Source organism: Excalfactoria chinensis, chromosome 7 (genome assembly GCF_039878825.1).
Source record: "Excalfactoria chinensis isolate bCotChi1 chromosome 7, bCotChi1.hap2, whole genome shotgun sequence".
Lineage (NCBI taxonomy): Eukaryota > Metazoa > Chordata > Aves > Galliformes > Phasianidae > Excalfactoria > Excalfactoria chinensis.
The window spans coordinates 14,208,580-14,228,996 of record NC_092831.1 but is presented as its reverse complement, the minus strand read 5'-3'; the positions used below and the strand labels follow the sequence as shown (position 1 = coordinate 14,228,996).

General features: G+C 44.3%; 1 long non-coding RNA gene across 1 annotated transcript; it reads left to right on the top strand.

The window, feature by feature from the left end:
- The first annotated feature begins 14,252 nt into the window (after nucleotides 1-14,252).
- LOC140254967 (uncharacterized) lies at nucleotides 14,253-18,485 on the top strand. Its single transcript, XR_011904350.1, has 3 exons — nucleotides 14,253-14,339; nucleotides 17,195-17,329; nucleotides 18,166-18,485. It is a non-coding gene; the product is annotated as an uncharacterized lncRNA (long non-coding RNA).
- Nucleotides 18,486-20,417: the final 1,932 nt, after the last annotated feature.

Sequence of the window (20,417 nt, the reverse complement as noted above, 5' to 3'; positions counted from 1 at the left end):
CACCCTGTAAGCAGGGTAGTGCCGCTTCCCTGCCCCTCTTCCTCCCATGGCCCCTCGGCATCGTTGCCTGGAGGTGGCCCGTCAACGTGACGGCCCCGTACTCGGGGTATGCGTCAGGGCATTTGGCCCTTGGCTATAGCTGGGAAGCCCCTTGGCACGTTGAGGTCTGTGGCCTCCGTGCAGCCTAGGGACAGGCCACAGGCTCTTGTGCGTTGCTCGTGGTTGCGGGTTTATTCCCAGGTATCGGCTGTGCCGTGTTGTCCTTCCCTTCTGGAAAGTCGCATCTGTGTGTGTGTGTTCCCCTCCCTTTCCTTGATTGTGTTTGCGGAGTGACTGAGCGATTGACCTTTCCCTTTAGGCCTCCACAAAGATGGCTGCAGCTTAGCTTTGACTTCCTAGGGGGGAACGGAGGACTTTGGTGCATGCCGCAAAAGGGGTGTTCCCTCTTAGTCCCACGAGCACAGCGAGTGTCCTGTCTCCCTCCCTTTTACTTAGTACTGATCAGAGCCACTTGGTAGTTCAGTGGCCAAGGCCGTCCTGTAACCAGGGCTCGGGCCTGTCCTTGTGAGAGTCCCAAGCCACGAAGCCCCCTGTCCCCTAAGCGGCCCGCCCCGCCTGTAATCAGGTGTGGGGAGGCTGCCACGTTGCAGCCGGCTGCTTTAGCCATCCAGTTGGTGGGGATGACCCCTCCCTGTCCCTTCAGAGGGTGCAGGTTGAGGTGCTGTTTGTGTGTGGGGTGACCTCCCCGCTCGGTGGGTCGAGGTCGGTCCCTGGGTTCCCAAAAACAAGACATTGGTGGTGTGCTGCTGCCGGGCGGGCCGGCCTGTAGCTCAGGCGCTGGCGGGAGCCTCGCGCTCCCTGGGGCTTCTTGAGGAGGGTGGGATGTGGGGGTACCGTCCTGTAGGCAGGGCTGCGCGTACCCGCCGTGTGTACTTGGTGAGCTGTGTTCTGAGAGACCCCCCCCCCGTACTCGGGCGGGAAGGTGGCCCCGGCCTTTCAGAGGCGCGGGGCCGTGAGATGGAATTGGGTCTGTGTTCCCGTCTGCGGTCTTTGGCCGTTTTGCCCCGCTGCCTGGCTTCCGAGTGTTGTTCCCGCCGCTGGGGGGGAAACCGGGCTCTGTGGCTCCAGGGGTGTCGTCCACCCGCCTGTAATCAGGCTCTGGGTGTGTGAGCGCTAGTGCTCTGCTGGCAGGCTGTGTGGGGTGACCGCCCCGTTAGCGGGGTGTGGGTCGAGGTGCCCCGGACTTGGGAGAGAGGAGCCTCCCTCGGCCGTTGGGATGGGGGCTGCCCTGTAATTCAGGGAGCAAGTGTGCCCCGCAGTCCCGGGCCCTTTGCGATGGAGGCGGTGGCTGGGGGTCCCCCGTAAGCGGGGAAGCTGACTCTTTGGCCACTGCTTTTTGTGTGCCCAGCCTCATTTGCCCAGTCTGCCCGCCTCTGTGATCCCCTGCAGCACCATCTGGAAGTCCGCCGTGAGTCCGAGAGGTGAGAAAAGTTGCTCAAAGCTGTTCTTGCCGTCATGAGTTTGGGGGGGGAGGGGGGTGGAGGGTGTGCAAGTCCTTTCTTGGGCATGTGGTCGGGTGTCAAGTTCCTTTATGAGGTGGAATTTCCCTTTTCCTTCAGTTGTGGGGGCTTGCTGCTCCTCTGGTGCAATGTTCTCCTTGCTTCTGTTTCAGGAGCTGCTGCGGAAGAAACAAGAAGGAGGCACGAGGGACCTTGTTGGCAAGAGCAAGCATGAAGATATTGCTGTTAACTGTCAGTTTGTTTTATTAAACATTTTTCTTTTGGAGCCTGAGTTGTCATGTATGTGTTGCTTGTTAGCTACTTCTTGTTGCTATGGTCCTTTGAGAATAAAATTTATTTGCTTGCTTTTTATAATGAGATCTGCTTTTAGTCTCTTGCCTTCTTTGAATTTTTGTTATTACATTCCGTAGCTGTTTGCATGAATCTGCTTCTTAGTGTTCTTAGTTGTTGTATTGCCAGCTAGCCATTTGTTTCTTTCTTCCATGCATAGGGAAGATCCTTTTTTGTCAGCTGCAGGTTTTGTTGGCCTTTATTTGGGGTGTAGTGGTTACTGATACTGCCCAACTCTTCCCATAATCTGTTCACATCCTTTGCCGAGCTGGCTGTGGTTTAGTTTTTCTGCCAGTTAATTTGCCTCACTTTCTGGATCGCTTTTGCTGACTTCTTTCATTGCACTTTTTCAGTGTTCTGCCAAATGCTTGACTTTTTTTTTTGAGTTTAAGGGATGAATGGGTTGTGCTCAGGGGTGGTTATGTGCCTGATTCCCCACCAGCTCTTAACGTGGATCTCCCTGCTGGTGCTTTATCCTTTCTTTTCCTTTGAACGTTATTGCAGATTTTGCGGCTATGTGGCCCTAATCAATGTGGCTGGTGATATTTCTTCTCTGAAGTGTTGTGGTTTAATTTGGCAGGTAGGTTAGCCCTATGCAGATTTTGTCTCATGCCCCAGTTTCCCACGGGGTAGGAGTGGAGACTGAGATGAGAGGGAGAGCAAGTAGAACTAGTGAATTGAGTTTTATATGCATTTGCTAACGTAGAGAGGAGAAAGGGCGAAGTGGATAATGGCTATGATACGTGTACTCGTATGTTTATGAATAGCAACTGATACCCACGCAATTGCTCAGCTCCCACTGACTGATGCTCTGCCAGCAGAAGTTGCACACCACTTGTGCCAGGGCTATGTACACTTCTCTTTATTAAACATACCTGCTTTATATTCTATCGGGCTATAGACTTCGTTTCCGCAAGTTAATTTGGCACCCCAGATGGGACTCCCTCTTTTCAGCTGCAGGACCAGCTGAGAGAGGGGATGCCTTTGGCGCACCCCGAGATTTCTTGAAGGGACTCCCTTTCCCCACCTGATCGCTGCAGGAACAGAGAAGAACCATCTGTCAGCGGACCGGGTATGTGTATGGGATGGGGAACCCGTAAGTCATGAATATAGAAGTTCTTGTACATGCCAGGTTACTCTGTCGAGAAATTTAATAAAACTGGAGCTAAGGGTCAAACAATCTTGATTGATTAAAAATTGTAAGTCTGGCTTTAACACAAACTGGTAAAAACGATGTTGTACCCCCAGGAGTCACATCAATCTCAAATAAGACACACTTAGGGGTGTGAGCATTGGGGCCAAAAATGAAGCCCTAAATAGAAGATAAAAGCAAGAGCTCACCCAGTCAGGGTAAAGCATTGCCCTCTGAGGATATGTGTCTGTAGAAGGATAAAAGAAATATTTGTGGCTTGGTTGGGGTTTTTTTTTTGTTTTTTTGGGTTTTTTTGTTTGTTTGTTTTGGGTTTTTTGTTTTGTTTTGTTTTTGTTTGTTTGTTTTTTGTTTTTGGTGTTTTTTTTTTTGTTTGTTTGTTTGTTTTTTTGGAGTTTAAATTAGTAACTGAGTGGGAATCCAAGTACAGAAGTCCAATTTTGCCAAGTCTGACAAATTTTTGGATAGCAAGTGCTTTAGTTTGGTACAAGACTTGAGGGCAAGTAATAGAATCATTGAAGGGATACACTCAGTGCTGGAAAATCCATGCACTTTATTCACTAAGTTAAGGAACGAATAGGTGGAGTTTACCTTCTGGATTTGAAGGATGTCTCATCTGCCTGGTTTGGCCAACAGAAGCCTGAGGTTACTTGCCTTTAAATAGGAAAGAAAAAGAAAATGGGGAAAAAGAGACTCAGTTAACCTGGACAGCATTACCCAGGGCTGTGTGAACAGCTTAATGGTTTTTGAGAAGTGGTCAGTTTGTGAGCCTGAGACCCAAGTTCCTCCATCCCAGGGTGGAACTTTACTGCAGCGCGTGGATGCCACAGCAACAAAAGGACAGTGTACAACAGACTGAGAGTTTGCTGAGTGTCTTGTTTTACAGAAAGCACAAATAACTCAGCAGCAAGTGACGTATATGGGATTACAGCTGGACTTTGAACCTTAAGGACCACCAGGAAAGAAGCCATCTGCCAAACCCCTGAGCTGCGAAGGAACTCCATACATCCCCAGGAATGTCAGGAGGGTGCTCACCATGAATACACAGCTATGGACTGATGGTAAACTTTGAATAGCTTGAAGTGAGTGAGAGATGGCCAGGGTGCCTGAGGGCGATGGCTGCACTGGTGCTCAATATCTGAGAAGCCCAAAAATCTACACTGGGCCAAAGGTTACCAGTTTTAATATCTCATACAGTGTTTAATGTATTGATGACAAAAAGGGGACATTGGCTCTCACCCCAATGATCCTCAAAGTACCAGGCCGTCCTGGTAGAGCAGGGTGATGTAGAAATAATTGTAACTAATACTGTCTACCCTGTATCTTTCCTTAGCGGAACTCCTGGTTAACCAGTATTACACAACTGCTTTGAAACAACTGAAGCTGCACGTTGCAGCCAGTCAGCCGAACCTGAAGGAAAAACCCTTAGAAAATGCAGATGATGCCCAGTTTACCGACAGCTGCAGTTTTGTGAGACAAGGAGGCTGCAAGGCAGGGTATGCAGTAACTGCTACTGACCAGGTAATCGGAGCACAGCCATCAGCTGTGGGCGCTTCCCCTCAAAAGACTAAAGTAACTGCCTTGATGAGAGCCTTAATTATATGGACAGATGCTAAATATGTGTTTGAGGTGCCACACGCTCATAGTACCATCTAGAAAGAGCAAGGATTGCTCACACACAAGGAAAACAGCATGATGTAAATCTACCAATGGCTACTATATGCTGTAAAGGACATCGGAAATGTACAGGAAACAGAAAATAAGATGATAGATCAGATGGCAGAACAGGCAGTTGCAGAAGGCTTCAATTCCAGATGGTAAACTTAAAATCTCTGAACCCAAGTAAAAACCATTAAAATATTCTAAAGAGGGCAGGAGTCCAATTAATGATTTAGAAGGGAAGAGAGCAAGCCGACAGAGGGGCACATGCCCAGATGGACACATTGTTATGCCCTTTAGTATTTTATGGAAATTGGTTATAAGGGAAGATAAGAGAATATATTGGGCAAACCAACACTACAAAGCTCCCAGTACCTGGAACAGGGCACAAGTGGGCCTCATGAGAAAGGGCCTTGCAGGGCAACGATGGCAAATTGATTCCACAGAACTCCTGAGAAAAGGGGGGTATCGCTGTATGAAAATTTCTGTAACCTTAGAAAAAACTGAGAATTCTGATGACTAAAACAGTTTTTCTTAGCCTGCATCACCTTGCTACTCTTGCTGTGTTTTACTTGTGTTGTAATAAGATGCTCTTTGTGTCTGTGCCAGGATACCAGAAGGGAATACGAGGTATGGGAGAGGCATAAGCTTAGACAAAAGGTAGGGAGCGGGGCTTATTTCAGGACGTGTCAAGAAAGAATAAAATGATCTAGCAGGTGGAAGGCCCACAAGATTAAAGAAAAGGGGGGAACTGAAGAGTGTAAAAGGATCCCGTAATAGATGAAAAGGGAACACTTTGCTACAGAAAGGGAAAGGGGGCCTCACAGAAACTAAGGCAAAGGGGAGCTACAGCTTAAGTGTTATTCTCTTTATTAAACATACCTTCTTTATATCCTAACAGGCTATGGACTTCGATTCCACAAGTCATAAGAATGAGGAAAATCAAAGGAAATATTTAGCAAGTAAAGACCATATATTTGTTGATCCACGATAAAATTGTATTCCTTCATTTTTTTGATGCTGTTTTTGTTAGAGTAAAACCCCGACAATCGTATTTTCACTGGAGAAGTAACTCTGCTGGAGGCTGACAAAATGGTAGAACATGATTCAGCCTATTTCATAAAGTACCAAACTTGGTGTCAGTGATTAACCTTCGTTTTGAAAAATGATATGTAGTCCGGTTCACCTGTTTACTACTTGGCCTTATTGTTATATGTATACACTACAACTAAATTTCCCTTTAAGAATAAATAAATACAGATGACAGAATTAAAATGTCTCCAGTGAAGCACTTTGTAACATATCTATGTAGAACTGGGGAAACCCCAGTGATTTCCAGCATCATAGGTCACTCTTTCTTCTGATAGCTTAGGAGTGTTTTGATTCATGTCCTATTTTATGCATTGTTATATATATATATGTATATATTTTTCTCATGTGGTTAAATGCTGGTAACAGAGTTCACAAAGGACTGGATTTTGTAAAATGCGATATTTGTTTAGGGACTGACTAAGCTGCTCTTCAGAAACATCCACAAGCTGTGTGTGTGTTCAGAAGAGTTAAAAATGGCAAAATTTCTCCTGCACCAAAAGAGCATTTGTTCAACAGTTCTTTTAAATTGTGCAGAACTAAGTAAGCAGTAAAATAGATGACTGCCACCAAACCAAATAGCGGGGGGAAAAAAAGCATTAAAAAAAAAAACTAAAACCAAAGCAACTGTCCTTCACAGTGCCTCTATGAACACTGAACTTTGCTAAAAAGAGGAAAAAAGATAAAGAGAAGAATGATGTTTTAAGATGCAGAAGAGAATAGACAGTATGAATGATAATAGGTGTGTGTTTTAGGTGCCAGGTGGTTGAGACGAAGGTGTGCGTTTGTCAGCATTATTGCTGCTGGGTTTTGATTGTTCAGCAATTTTAAGAAGCTGTTTCGGAAGGGATGCACAAATTTCACAATCATCTGAGTGATCTTATAGAGGTTGTTGAGCCACAGCTCAGAGGAAATAAAAATTGTGTTGCTCATATGCTTGAAAATAAACTTTCTTCCTTGAAATCACATGTAGAGAACATAGAGTACTCTGAAGAAACTGCAAAAACTGCCTTTTTAAGTTTATGGATGTAAACGAGAAAGACTGAGTGCTGATGCCTTCCTTTCTTTGAAAATGAGCTCGTATCCCTCTGATTTTAATCTGTTGGAGTGAATTTTTTCTTTAAGAATTTCAGAAGGTTTTCAATGACTCTGTAACCAAGTGTGAAGTTAATACAGACTCCTCCTAGTGAGAAGCATAACGGTGCTTCACTCATGAGGGTGGGAATTAAATTATCGAACAGAAGAAAATGAGGGTGGGACACAGAGAGGTGAACTGAGTAAACAGATATGAAATGTTATAAAGGGTGGAAAAGGAAAAGATGAGGCCCAAGACAGAAAAAAATTGCCAAACGAAATGTCCAACAGACTACAATGCACTATAAATTAGTAATGATGTAATTTCCTAGCGTCACGCATTCTGGTTGGGCTTTGATTATTTTGAAGGTTAAGTTTATAGATAAACAACTTAATTTGTACAAAGAGTTACAAGAGGTGCTGCAAGCATCTTCTATAACTGAAAGAAGGACTTTGAATTCATGCAGTTGGCAAAAGCCGTGGCCTAAAAAGGCATCGAAGCCCTTTCAAAATGCTACGATGGGTGTTCCACAGTGAGGATTTCTGTTTGCATTGTACTGTGAAAATTAATATTATGGAGAGAGACGTGAGGCACGCTCATTTCTCATAACAGTTTCACGAGGCACAGCTTGAAAACATATTATTTTTACACTGAAAGTGTTTTTATTATATATCACATATATTGTTTTCAATGTATTACAAAGTTAATTTTCTCTGTCGGATGGTTACAAATGATGCCTGGTATCTTTTGCTATGTATGGAATCAAAGTACTATTAATAAAAGTAATAATAAAGGCAAAACTGTCCCGGTGTTCTCATGTGCAGGTAATAAGCGAAGTATCCTCACAACACAACAGGAGGGCTTTAGTAACTGGAAGTCAGATGTTTCGTACATAGTGTGTGAACTAATTTTGTGCCTGTGATATCAGCCAAAAATGGGATCTTGATGGTGCTTCTCAACGGTCCCTTTTATGTGGTTTTGAGCAAAATTGTAAGATGTGTTGCTGGCCTTCCCTAGCATACCAGATAATATTTTAATAATATATTAATATTAACATTAATAGTAATATATTAATAATATATTAATATAATTAATAATATATTAATATATAGCAAGTCTGTTTTCTTGTTTCTTCCTGTCTATATATATTACAAAGTGACTATAAGTTGCATTGTAAGGAGATTTTAAAATTGGAGTTCTGATTCTTCACTTAATTTTCATTTTTTTGAAATAAAGGTACCTTATTCCCTGTCATTTCCTTAGGGATAGTACCTTCATGTATTGCCAGCCTTTTCTGAGGTATTTCCAACAAAGAAACGGGTCTCTCAGTTTGAACAGTGTACCAGATAACCGGCCCTGCACAGACCTGGACAGTATTCAGTTGTCACGGAGTTCTCTCTATTGCTCGCTTCGTGACAGCGGGAACAAACCCAGGGCGAGAAGGAAAAAAAGTACCTCCCTTCTCTAACGGCGCGGCGCGGTGCGGCCACGTGCGCTCCGGGAGAGGGGAAGGGAAGGGAGATTGCGAATGGGTCTAGGAGGAAAAAATGAAGATAAAAAGAATGATCTGAGAACGAACGGCAGTTTAATAAACCCAGTAACACTAAACAACAACGAGAGTTTCAACAAGGAGAAAACCAAGTCCCAGTCTCGCCGACGGGCTGTGGGAGGCGGGAAGTTCCGACCACGCTGTCTCTTCGCAGCGAACCCGGCGAAAAAAACCCGTCCCCTTCCCGACCTCCCCTCAGGTGCTCCCCCCCCCCCCCCCCCAATGCCCATTTAAGGCAGTCCACAGAAAAGAAAAAAACCGTGTCCCCTTAACTCCCGTTATCCCGCACGCTGCTCTGATGTGGAATAGCAACACCAACCAAGTTACAAAACTGGAACATCAATATATTCGTCTCGCACACTTCCAGGCAGGTCGGCTGCTGCCGCTGCCCGTTCCCTTATTTTAGTATTAGGGCTTCTGCCCGTTAAGCAGCCACTTAGGTACCGATTGCCGCACAAGCCCGGAAGCTCGGACTGCAGAGCGACACGAGGACGTATAGCCTACAGCACCAGAGAATTTCGCTGGCTTCCACTTTTCCTGGGAACTCTCTTTTAATAGTTTTTCAAGGACAATATGAACTTCAACTCACCGTATTAGAAGTGTCAATGGAATAGAAAATTGTGATGGTAAAAGCTGACATTATGGCCCACGCCAGGGCAATGTGAGGGACCCAAAGCTTCATTTAGATTCTCGATCCTAGCAGAGAATCTTGAGGAGATAAGGAATTATGTCATTAAATGTAAACATGTTTTACATTGATTCAAATGCATTCTGCTCTGGGTGAGAGTGTAGGAAACTTGCCTTTAGCATCACTTAAAATAAAAAGGAACTGATTTTTACTTTCTCTACAAGGTTACTGTATAAGTGGGTTGTTTTTTTAATCAGTGTTGAAATATTTTCTCAGATGTTCGTATGTGACATAAAAGTTTTTCTGTTTTAAAATATTTGTGTTTTTAAGGCACTTTGATTCACTTTTGTCCACGCTGTATTTAAATCACGATGCATAATAAAAGTATAGCAGGACGAACTGACAAAACAAAGACTACCCTGTATCACTCAGTTACTCCATTTGTACCCCAATCAGCATTAAGATAACAGAGGTTGCCATTAAATAATATTTACACAGAGCTGACAAAGCTGATAAAGCTCAGAGGGACAGAGGGCTCCGCACCCAGTAACAGCCAGCAGATGAGAAATCCCTGAGTTATTTTTGTAAAGCCTATTGGTTTTGAAATCTACAGAGAGAAGCTCAGCACTTGGCTCACTTTCTAATAGACAGTGATTTCACTTGCTTTGTCACATATGAATATATTGGAACAGAGCTGAACTTCATATTACCCATCAGTTAGAAAACATACATATTTTTCTTGCAGTAAAGCTGAGAGCAATATGTTGTCTCACCCAAATTTGCCTCCCAGTTAGCATGAACAAAGTTGACAGAAGGAATTTCAGATGACAATTATGGCAATGAGAAAACCTGGTTTGTTCTCATTTACAGTCAGAATTTTGGTTTCCTTCACCACAAGCGTTTGACTTTTCATCAGGCAGCCCAATGATTTTCCTGTGAAGGCCTGAGAGCTGTTATTTTAACATTTCCAGAGTTACATGTTATTACAGAGCTGGGTTTGTTGACAGATTTAGTCAAACATTCTCCGTGGAAAGAAATCAAACCATGTTATCATTCATGAATTAGCAATAGCGCTGCTTAACAGTCTGTGACCCAGGGAAAGTATTCTCACGGCTAGCAATCAAGGCTTTTGAGCTCTAAACTTATGATCTGCCTTGTTATTCCCATTCTCAACTCACACTAAACTTACTTCAGTCTTTCTAGTATCGCATCAAAGTTGCACTATTTTGTTATGTTTTGAAGGAAATCCTGCTAATATTTTTTTTCACCCCTCCTAATACTAGATATTGGTATCTGTATTGGGTTTCCACAGCAAGATTTTGGGAGGAAGGGGAGCAGCAGGAGAGATCTCTGTGAAATATTAGGGAATGGCTACAATGATTACAGTTGTTTTTAGGCCGCTCTGCAGCACACCTATCCCAGGACCTACAGTATTTTGTTAGCGGAGCTGCTGGTGAAAAGGAAAGGACAGAAAAAATTGCGTTGCAGTACAAGCAGGATTTTACAGAGCAGCAGCTATGGATCAAGATTAGGACTTCACAGAGCAGCAGCTGCAGAGCAGGATAAACAGCATGAGAATCAAGGAAACCTCTAGGAAAAGAATGAATGGCTCGCAGATTTGAAGGGGGGTTTTAGGGTTGCTATTGCAGTAGCTTTCCTCCAATTAGTGTGTGTGATTTTCAAACACCTTCGTCTGTCTGCTATAAAAGTATGGTTTTTCAGGCAATATAGTGGGAACTTGTTTATCACTCATACTGAATCTGCTACCTGCTTTCCTGTGCTTAGTTTGGTGGCGTTTCTCCTCCTGTAGAACTGGGCAGGGATACGACTTGAGTGAAAAGGAGCAGGGGGAACATGAAGGTTGAAGACAGAGACGTGCCACTGCGGAGCAGGTGACCCACACATGGTTAATTCACCCAAGCAGAGTTACTTCACCAAAGGGACCTCCACTCACGGAGGAGTGCCCGCTGAATCAGGTACACTCCAAAGGGACAGCAGCGTACAGGGGACACTCACTGGAGCAGGAAAAAGGAGGGAGAGGGAAGGAACAGTGGAGAGAAAACACAACATAATCCTTCACTGTCTGCTCTGTCACAGAAGGATTTGAGCACAACAGAGCAATCAAATGTAAGTTTGAGATTTGCTCTAGTCATGATTAAAGCTAGTTCACTGTTAGGTACTGCCAGATATAACAGATTCGTGCTTCTTGTCATCTGTCTCTGCTACAGTAAGTAATAGGTAGCAGTTAAAGAGATAGTCTTTAATTCTTCTAACTTCATTTAGAATAATATTTTGAGTTTGACTGAAGTTGTACAAAAATGAGAGCCTAGAAATAAGAATTATTTCCCATTGCTGATAGAATCAATTTTTATAATACATCAAGAAGACGGTGAGTGTTCAGCAGCTGTGTACACTTATACACTTCCAATTAACCTGGAACCTGTTTCACTACGAACCCAGAGAATAGGACTTCCACAATAACTGACTGTTTTGTGCTGCTCATTGGTAATGTCACCTACGTGATATTAAATACCTCATGTAGGCTAAACTTCACAATAGAGAAGGTTTAAGTTTGGTTTTTCTGCTTTTTTTTGTTTGTTTGTGTACTTGCACAGTGCTACCAATTGCGGTGTTGTACTTCAAGGCAAGTAAGTGGTCTGTATTTTAGTACTTGTTTGTTAGAGCATTAGTTAGAAGAAGAGTATTAAACTGTACATGAATTCAGTGACGTGATCATCAGAGGTACCGACGCATCACTTGTACAATGGATACTTCTCTACAGCTGAAAGAAAAGTTTTTTAAAAAGCAGCCCAGGTCAAAAACCACATCAGTGCTCTGCTCTTAAGTTAGGAACGGCTTACAGTGTGTATGCAATCAGACATTGGGAGTTTTTTTTAAAAAAAAGGAAAATTGGCTCAGCCTCGGTTGATCCATTTCTATCCTAAAGTGGCTTGGGTGGCAAAGGACCTTAAGGATCATTTAGTTCAAACACCTCTGCCACAGGTAGGGCTGGCACGCATTCAATCAGGCTGCCACCCAACCCAGCCTCAAATGCCTCCAGAGATGGGGTCATCAGGACTTCTCTGGGCATCCCATGCCGGTTCCTCATCGCCTGACTGAAATATTTGTGTCTCCTATTATCTAACCTAAATCTCTTTTCTTGTTTAAAGCTATTCCACTTCATATTGTCACTATCAGGCTGTAGAGGAACTGTCAAATTACAGCTGGAAGCTGTGATTGAACACCTGGTGGGAAGGCAAGGCTAACCCAGGGGAGCTCAGGTGCACGCAATAAAGATGAGTGACTGAAAGGGGTGGAGCCAGGATCCCCCTCCTCCCAGATCTCATTTAAGGGCTGGCAGCGGAGGAGAGAGTACCTTACTGTAGATTGTGGCCCAGTAGAAGGTAAGCAGCTTTTTTTCTTCGTTTCTGCATCTGTGGCTGCTCCTTCATTTGGGCTCGCTCTGGTTTGCTGCAGCCCAGGACTTTGCTGTGCTGCTCTTATTGCTGTGCTTTGTATCATGTTGTAGCATTACACACACAGACCACAAAAAAGGCTAGTCCCTCTCCTGTTTATAATCTCCCTGTAAGTGCTAGAAGTCTGCAATAAGGCCTTTTCCCCTCTGAAATAAAGAAACCCATTTCCCTCAGCTTTTCTTGATACAAGAGGTGCTGCAGCCCTTTGCTCTTTTTCATGGCCTTTCTCTGGACCTACTCTGGGAGCTCCACATTATTTCTCGCTCCCAGGGGCCCAGTCCTATAACTGCAGCTCCAGCTCCATGAGGGCAGAGCAGAGGGGGATGATTTTTTTCTTGGTGGCTGCCTCTCTTTTGACACAGCCCAGATTACCATAGGCCTTCTGGGTTCTAAGTAAGCACACACTGCTGGTTCACATGGAACTTGTGTTCCTCCAGAACCCTTGAATGCTTCCCCACAGGGCTGATATAAGGGTGTGTTTTGTTTTGTTTTGTTTCTTTTCCTGGTCTGTGGTTGTACCTAGGAAGGCCCTGAGCAAGAGTGATGGTTGGCTGTGTTGAACCTCACTAGGTTCACATGGGCTCACTTTTGAGGTGTGACTAAAACCCTTTGGAGGGTATCCCTCCCTTCTATTGTATGAACCGCAGCGCTCTGCTCGGTGTCATCAGGAAACATGTAGAGGGTGCATTCAGTCCTGCTATTCATATCATTCGATATGGCATTGAAGATTCCAAGACAGGCCACTGGGGAAAACTGTTCATCACTCTTTCACCCCCACCTCTCCCCCCCTCCCACCTGGACATACAGCTGAATACAGTGTCTGCTGAGTAGTTCCCCCTTCAAACCCACTTTCAGAGCTTGGTTTCTGGGGGGATCCTGCTGGGGCCAGGAGAACTCTTATGCTCTTAGAAAGGCATCCTTAAGGAGTTCTTTTTATGTTCTTTTCTAACTCAGCATTTGAGAATAGATATATATATATTTTTTTTCTTGTGATCTTCTTGTCTGTTTCTGCAGGTGGGTGTCATTAACAGTGTCAATCTTGTGTAGGATTAATTAAGATAAGGCTCCTCCTAGCCCAGAATGTGTTGTAGCATTAATGGTTTTGGCTGCATGAATGGGTATTTTCCTGGATTTTATTTGTACTTTTTAAAAGATTTAGTAAAGTGCTCTGAGTTTTATTACTGCCATTGCAAATTTACAACTGAAAATCAGATGGGTTGGAGACCAGTTAGTTCGTGAGGCTACAGGAATTAGTTTTCTTTTAAGAGGTAGATGTTTGTCTTGACTGAGAACAGAGCAAATTCTTCCCGTGGCTTTTCTCAGCAAAACCTCAGAGGTGGTCTCTTATCTTTCTTACTGTAAGTGAGAAGAGGGTTTATTGAGCCAGACCACAACTGCAGGCGTGTGCTCTTAAGTTTGACAATCTTACTTTATCAGTCTTCTGTTAAGAACAGAGCTAGGAAAATAGCATGACAGCACAACAGTCTCTATGGCTCTCTTCCCCAGAGGTACCAACTGATGAAATAGGTTTTCTTCATAAGAATTTGTTTGACCCATTTTTGTGTGTTTTTGCTATGCTAGAGAAGTTTGTAGGATCTCATCTCTGGGGAAACTTATTGAGAAGAGTATAGGAAACTGTTAATCATGGCCTGAACCTCTGATTAACCACCTGAGGCAAGTGTCAGGTCAGTCGTGGGAACACAGGTGGAGGTAATTCAGCTCAACTCCACCTCTCCGGCTCTCCTAGATTTCATTTGAGGGCTGACCAGCACTGAGGAAGCATCTCTTTTGGAGATTGTTCCTTTGTGGTGTTTGTGTGACAAGCTTCATCATTTTCCATCTAGACTGAAGGCCTCAGAATTGGTGAGTTTTTTCCTATAGATAATGTCTGGCTATCTTTTTACCACCAGTCTTGTACTATTTATTTTGAGTTATACATTACTATTCTTGTATTATTACACTGTACAAGAAGGATAAGTGATTCAGCTTCCCTTTGGGAAGCAGTTCTGTCCGACGTCTCAAGGACAGGGTGTCTCAGTCTAAATAGCTTATGCCGTAACCAGTAAGATTTGCATGACTGTAAGGGAACTGCAGAGTCAGGGCCCAAACCACATAGCAAGCACCTGAAGGAAGATACCAGGTCAGGCTTGGGAGCACAGGTGAAGAGGATTCAACTGCAGGGAGGCTCCACGTCTCTTAAACCTCATTTTAAGGTTGCCAGTGAGGGAGGATCTCTTTCAGGAGATCCCTACTTTGCAGAGTTCTTCTGTGGCTTTATAACATCTTTGGAGACAGATGAGCATTCTTCTTCTGAGGACATCTTTTCTGCAGCAGACCAGTTACAAAGAGAATTTCTCAAAGGTTGCCCTTGCCTTACTTTATCTCCTTCTGCTGCTGTTTTTTGTGCATGTTGAGTCCTTAAGAACCTACAAACTGCTGAGAAAGCCTAAATCAGGTAAAGAAGTTTAAGACCTCCTATTGTCCTTGTAATGTTTTGGTTTTTTTTCCAATTAAGAAAAAAAAAAAAAAAAAAAAAAAAAACAACTTTAAATTAGTTTGACATTAATTGTGTGGGTATGGGTGGAAAGACTTCTCAGCTCCATAACCCAAGTTTGACGTGGAAGGGAGAATACTGTGGATGTAATTACCACAGTTGAGCATAGAAAATGAAAAAGGAAAAGGTTAATTTTCCACACTTGCTGCCTGTTGAAAGAGTGGTATTCATTGTATACTATTATAGGACAAAGGTTTGATTTTTAAAGGTGCTCGCAGTCTAATGCCATTTGTTCTTGCCAAGCTCACACGATCTAAGGATTAGGGCTTTCCTTTCTGACTTATCATAAAAGAAAAAAAAAAAAAGAATGTAAGTCCTTTTTTGTCTTTGCTGACAGAGGGATACAATCACAGAGTCTGGCCCTTAGGTTAAAGTGAGGTGAGGGAGAGTTTGTACCCACATTTGTAATGAAAGACAGTGCATTCTGTCTGCATGAATTCTGAAATCTCTCTTATGGATACATGATGACCCCATGGACTTCCATGGTGTGGAAGGTGGTGGGTGGTGTTTGTTGATTTTTTTTGTTTGTTTTTGACAGTTTTAAGCTTTATAGCTTAAATCCATCCTTTTTGCTCAGCCATTCTTGATATGAATGGCAGGCTACACTAATAATGTGAGTATGTAGAAAATGTGATCTGTGAAATGACAGAAAGATAGGAAAATATACAAATTCAGGATAATTAATCAAATTTTATTCCATTCCACAATACATCCATTATATAATATATACATCCATTGATTTCAGCTATCTAATACACTGAGTCAAACTAATGGGTAGGAACAGACAAACAAATGGCTAAGCAATGATTTAGAGCCATACAAAAGAGGCTTCAAGCATTTGCTAGAATGAAATCAGAATGCAAGAGGCTGGGGGACAGGCACCAGTCAGACTCCAGGGTCTTCTTTGCAGGAGTAGTTCCCTTAGGCATTCCTGTAATTAATCAGGATACAGGAGTCAAAGGTAAACATATTCAGTACATTTGTAAATTACACTGAATTAGGAGGAGCCGCAGATTCCTCAGGGGTAGAAAGGCTCTGTAGAGGGATCCGAACAGTAGACGGTACAGCTTGGAGATGAAGAAAAACTGTGCTCTAAAGAGGGTTGAGGTATCAGAACAGGCTTCCCTGAGGCATCAATCACAGCCCAGGGCTGACACGGTTCACAGAGCAGGCGGATGCCGCTCTCAGCCAGGACAGTTGAAGTCAGGGCCATCTCACGCAGAGCTAGGAGTCAGGTGTCCCTTCTGACTGGGTTGGCTTTGTGATTCTGTAATCAAAAAGAAATTTCATTGAATTAGTGGATATGTTTATCCATAACATTTATCTCGGTAATATTCATTTAAGATATCCCTATGTAAAATAACCCCCCCATTCTGTTTTTCACAGAAAGCAACGCCTCAATTGCCCACTAACATCATCACATACCAGTAAGATTACCTGTTAACTCATTGAAACTCTGTTGCAGTCAAGTCACTAGGGAAGCAGCATCATAGTTAACTAAGACTCCATTTTCTCTCCCAAATTACCAGCATGTTTCACTTTAGTGGCAGCATAAATAGGTCATTAACTGATTGTAAGTGAATCCTATTAATAATTGCAGACTCTCACATAAAGATGTAAATGCTTGTGTGTAATATAATCATGTATGGCAGAACCTCAGTGCAGTTTCATTACTTCTGTTAAAATACAAAATGCAGAGCATAATGTTTTTGTATAGTTAGCATTAAAGCTGAGCCTCACTTTGGACAAAGGTTCACAAGAACTAACTTAGATGACATGTTAGATTCAGAGGGTCACACAGCAAAGCACTAGCTCAGTTTACCTAGTGAGAAACCAGAGTTTGCTCACAGTGAGCTCATCTTAAAAATGGAAAGCAAAAGGTTTTTTTTTTTCTTTGTTTATTTTAAAACAAGGCAATCACCACCACTCTATTGCTGGGACAGCACACCCACCCATCAGCTCAGAAAGCCATACCAAGTTCATGAAACACTTTGCTCCAGAAACAGAGCTGCAACAATACAAACACTCACTGAGCAAAGCAAGTCTGATGCTCAGTCCCTCTGCCATAGATATTTTTATATACATTTATATATATAGATATTTGTTTTATTTGTTACTGATTTATTATTTGTTACTGATTTAAGTCTCACTTTTTCTTTTACAGAACACACAATGCCAAATGCCAATTGCTTAAGGGACCATTGTTCTTCCTCTTCACATTCCGCAAGATAAAAACCTTCAGCAGCAAAGAAGCCAGACCAAAGCACAGAAATAGACCGCGCATCCATTTTTTATTGAGGTAAGCACTGATTTTCTGTTGTTAAGTCACACACAGACAGGTATCCGCTTCACCGCTAAACCTCGAGTTGCTAAGCCTAGTCTTTCCGCTAGGGGCAGATATTCTTAGGCGTCCCAGATCCCACGCGCAATGCAGAACGGCAGCGCTCTCCAGAGAAACAATCTGGCCAAAAAGCCTCCGCGAGCCAATAATTCTGCAGAAAGGAATTATCGCCCTCTTCCCGAGCCACAGAAGTAAGCTTAGTTATCGCTATTTCAGAGGTACGCATTGAAACGAGAACAGAGTTCTATCCTGAAGTTCTTCTTCCCAGTTCTGCTCAAGTAAGAAGATGAAGCAAAAGACACACTATTATAAGGGAGAGCTAGCTTTTCACTAATTCAGGTATTTTTAAGTCCCCCATCGGGCAATTACTAATATTCTTACAGAGTAAAACTCTGCCCACAAAGAGATAGTTTTCTACATTTTTTTTAATATATTAATATTAGAGTCAGTCTCAGAGAGCTCTCTCAACAGCTTTCACAAGCATTTCCATTTATTTCCCTGTTAGGTTCTATTTTTTCTCACTAAGAGGAAATGTCAATAATGTTACAGAGAACATGTAGCAGCTTCCCTCCTCAGTAACCACTCAGCCTACATACACTGTTGATACTGTAAAGCATCCATAGCACAGTCAGGACTTATGCCTGTGGCATTGCATATCAGTGTATTTCACCTTCAGCCACTTACCCAAAATCTTGTAAACTGTAAACCCCCATAGAACCCCTTAGGCACAGAGCTAAAGTTGTTTCAAAAAGATCTTACCTGAGGCTTGAATTAAACCAAGTCTTCTTCTTCAGCAGGATGCAGAACGCAGCTCCTCCTCACTTGAGCTCCTTCCCTCAAGACTAAGAGCACCACCATCACAAAGGAGCCACTCTGGGCCTCAAGGAAGAGAGGCACCCCCACACCCCACTCAGGGAGCAGCCCCCAAGGGGAAAGAGGGGCTGCCCTCAGACACCCACTCAGGGGTGACACCCAAGGGGACATGGGGGGGACCCAAGGGGCAGGGGTGGCCCCCAAGGGGGCAGGGCCCAACAACCCCACTCAGGGGTTGCCAAGGGGGCAGGGGAGGGGCCCCGAGGGGGCAAAGGTTGCCCCCAAAGGGGCAGAGGAGGGGCCAAGGGGGCAGGGGTGGAGCCCCAAGGGGGCACAGGGGGCAGCCCCCAAGGGGGCAGGGAAGGGGAGGGGCCCCAGAGGGGCAGGGGAGGGGCCAAAAAAAAAAAACAAACTGCCACTGTGTTGCACCCACCATCCCACCCAAAAAAAAAATATCTTTTTAAAGATAGTGCAAAACCAGGTCTCTAGCATTATTAGAAGGGGGGAGAACACAGCCCACACTAAGTGACCAGAGCAGTCACCCAGTGTGAGCTGTGTTCTCCCCCCTGGACAAAGTCACAGAGACAAACACAGAAAAAAAAAAAACCACAAATACCTCCTACCACCCTCTAAGTGAACCCAACTAAAACCACCACCAAAAAAAAAAAAAGACCTATCACCCACTAAGTGAACCTAACACCTCCACCAAAAAAAAAAAAAAACACTTATCACCCCCTAAGTGAATCTAACTAACCACAAGACCCACCACACACACAGTGCTCTAAACACACCAGCACCAAAAAAAAATCCCCAACACCAAAAGGCACCACACACTAACCAACAAATAAAGGACACTCACCTCACTCCACAAGTGCACCCATGCGAGGCCAACTCTGCTCTTCAAACCACTTCTGAGAAACAGCCAGGTCCCAAGGCTCACCAATGCTCTGCTGCACTGCTCACCCTGTGAAAAAAAAAGACAATCCTTAAACAACCCCAGAAAAGACTCAAACTCTCCAAACAGCCCATCAGATATAATAATACATGTGTAAGGAATTACATCATTACATTATATACAATCATATTATTTAAGGCAAATAATATAATTGTATATATTATAATTATTATATACACTCACACATTTATTAACACGTGACAACCTCCACCACTTCACACCCAACTTCACCTGCTCTGCTTCTCACTCACATCCACAGCCTACTGTCCCCGCACCGTGCCACCTTTGGAGATGACATTTACACGGGCTGTTCTTCGCTCCCTCACTGAAGGCTGCACTCCTTTGGGCTGTCCGTCCTTCCTCATCCGCCTTGCCTGTAACAAACAGCACAAAAAACACCATACAAACCTCTTGAGGGCTCGCTTCTGCCTGCTTCCAAAGCAGACGTAGGCATAGCCCGGTAAGCTCTAGGCAAAGAGCACTCTTACCATATCTCCAAGGTGCTTATCCTGACGACTGCAATACTCTCTTCTCCCTGCTGACAGAAGGACAAAATCGCGCTCCTGAAATTATAAATAAAGGGTAGGGGGTGAAATAGCCACCTCGCTCCTGTCGGTGGAAGAGGCCGCCTTAAGCGAGACTCGAGAACAGAGAACTTACCTAGCGGCTCCCGAACGCTCGCCGCTTTTGCCGCCTCGGGCTGACGAGATGCTCCGCTGCAGCCTTCGCTCGGCCTGCAATAGGAAAAAACTTGTTTCAGCAGCCCTTGACTGGCTGCACCCTTGCGTTCCCAGAATACGGCCCCATCCCGCTCTCTCTTACCGAGAGCCCCCGCTGAAAAGCCTCGAGGGGGCTGACGGCGCCTCGACACGGAGAAAGGAGCGGTGGTCCCCTCCGAAAACGCGACAGCGGCCGGGCGACGGCGTTAACCCGGCTCCGAGATGCCGGGGGAGCTCCGCGCCGGCGGCCCGGCTGCCTCCCGCTGCGGGCGGACGGCCCCGAACGGCTCCCCGGAGCTCGCCGCCTCCTCGCTCTCGCTCGTACCTGAACGACTCACCGTTTCGTGCTGATCTTCACCGGGAGACGTCCCACCGCAACCTGAAACAAAACACAAAGAGAACGTTACAAAAAAACCCCAAGCTCAGAGTCCCGTAACAAAAGCAGCCCCAGCAGCACCGAAACCTGACGAAGAAGCGGAGCCCACGCCGACTACCATCTTCTATGGAATCCCGGATCCCTCTGATAGCTCCCTACGGCCTCCGGAGGAGCTTAAGAGGC